Source organism: Buceros rhinoceros, unplaced genomic scaffold (genome assembly GCF_000710305.1).
Source record: "Buceros rhinoceros silvestris isolate BGI_N320 unplaced genomic scaffold, ASM71030v1 scaffold7412, whole genome shotgun sequence".
NCBI lineage: Eukaryota > Metazoa > Chordata > Aves > Bucerotiformes > Bucerotidae > Buceros > Buceros rhinoceros.
Window position 1 is genome coordinate 35,534 of NW_010398255.1, and position 2,319 is coordinate 37,852.

Here is a 2,319-nt window from a genome sequence, read left to right on the forward strand (position 1 = left end):
TCCCCTCACAAAATTTCCAAAAAACTCCTTAAAGTGAAAAACAAGGCTTCAAGAGAGCAGTTTTTCCATACAAGATACTGCAATGACATTTTTCATAGTGAGAATCCTGGTGATGGAGGCATCTTTCCATCAGCTTCTCAGTTCAAAAACTTCTCCATCGGCTTCTGAAAGAATAGGTTTTCCCAGCGCCTGTCTTCTACCCTTCTCCAGCTGGGAAGCTCTGAAAGGTGATGCTGTTGTGATGACTGCTAATCACAGGAGGATCTTACCCCTATCTGCACTACTCAACGCAGCAGGAGCGGGATACCCTGCGCAACAATTCCTGTCCAGCAATCGTGATCTCTGGCTGCCTCTTGAGTACTGAATGGAAACAGGACACCCCCTCATCTGCAGGCTGTGAAACTGCGGCACCAGCTCCGCAGAGGAAGCTCTCTGAGCTGCCGGCTTTCCCTCCTTCCACTCGACTGGAAGCAGAGCAAGATGCTTGCGCTGCACTCTTCCAGCTTCACTGCGAGGGTCCAAGACCGCTGTGAGACCGAGCAGAGGGAAGGAGGGCGAGCCAGCCAGCCCCGGGATGCTGCGGCCGACAGTGAGTAAATAGGCCAGTTATCGACTGTTACTCTAATCAAATTGCTTCCGTCTCGCTGGCAGCCACGCGCTCCCTGCGCCCAGCACAGTAGAGCCATGCTGCACAAAAAGAGAGACAAGAATCTCTGCATGGTTTTCCATCCCTCAGTTTTCCCCCTTGCCCTCCAAACCTGAGCGCAGGCTGTCAGGGGGAAGCTGAAGCACAGCGCTGCCTAGCAACACTCGGGGACTTTCCACCAGCCTCTCCTCACCCTCCCTCTGGAGACCCCTGCGTCACACGCCAGCCATGGGATCCAGCAACTCATTAACTCCTATTTACACAGACACGAGGCAGAGCTGAAATAACATTTATTTGGCTACACGATGTGCAGTAGCCTAAAGCCAGGGGGAACAGCCAACACAAGAGGTGACACATTCAGTTTAGTAACCCCAAGATTATTCTTCACTCTGGGCCCTTCTGGAAGGGCAGTTCTATCTCCTCCAGTTACCATCCAGGAGCTATGACAAGAGGGTTTGCTGGAAGTCACAGAGATGTTAGTAGCAGGGCTAAGAATAAACCGCAGGGTTTGGTTTGAGACTTTCTTCCACCTGCAGAAAAGCAAGTGGAAGAAGAGGCAGTGTGTGTGCCCAGCCTCCCTATTTCAATCAAAAAGTCCCTCCTGTCGGTGTGCAGTAGAACCACTGGCATCAGAGCTGAACTCCAGAGCTTGGGAGCACTTCTGTGTATGAGGGAATGCTTGTTTCATGATCTGCTGTGGCTTCTACTTAAAAGGAGGAAATGACATGACTAAGGAAATGTGGAAAGTCTTTGAGGACACAAGAGTTATGTCTCACTCTAAAAATAAAGCTGATTGGAACAATTTTAGGGTTAAACTTCTAGAAGTCAGCAGAATCAGTTCAGCCTAAGAACCGTCCCAACACTGACCCCCGCTCCCTGCCGAGCAGGGCAGCACCAGGAGGGCTGTAATTCAGCCCCAGTCACCCCTGTCATCTGTTGCAGCCTGCAGGCAGCTCCCCCAGAAGGTAAGGAGTCTCTCAGCACTTTGAGACACCAGCAAATCCAAGTGGTTTGGCCAACAGTCCCCTCCTACCAAAACAAACCCCAGCATCCAGAGACCGCAAGCTGTGGGGATGCTGTGGAATGTCCTGAAAAGCCTCGGCACTCTTTAGGAAGTAATTTCTATTTCACAGTCTGTTGCATTAGTCATTAGTGGGTTTTCATTCTCCCAATTTATACTCAGTCTGCCTGAAACCCCTTCAAAACATCAACACCATAAAGGGCCCCATCTCTGTCGAACAGAGGAGCCCCAGTTTTCCAGCAAGTGCCGCAAATCCGCAGCCTCCAGAGTGACCACTCAGTGCCTCCGGACAGGCAGCAGAGGAAATGCTGGTTACCGAGCGACCACCGAGAACAAACTCAAATTTCAAGAGAAAGAAACCACCAAGGCCTTACAAACAAGTGCACTGCAGGGACTTGCCCTGGTTCACACAGTCAGCAACACCGGACCAGGAAAGCCACAACCAACTTCCACGGCCACCAAAACCTCCTCCAACACGGTGTCCTTAGTCACCTCATTTTGTGCCCTGCTGGGAGGGGCTCGGCCACCCCTGCTGGGGCAGAGCCGGCAGCAACCACCGCACAGCCCTGAACCAGAGGCGAGTTCCCTGCAGAACAGAGGCACCGCGAGCCATTGCTCTCTGAGGCGCGCACCAGCTGCTCCCGGCCTGGAA

At 52.3% G+C, this 2,319-nt stretch overlaps 1 protein-coding gene across 1 annotated transcript in view; it reads right to left on the reverse strand.

Moving 5' to 3' along the window:
- Positions 1-2,319, reverse strand: part of LOC104488926 — a 32,463-nt gene that overhangs the window by 11,426 nt on the left and 18,718 nt on the right. The gene's annotated exons all lie outside the window — the stretch shown is intronic.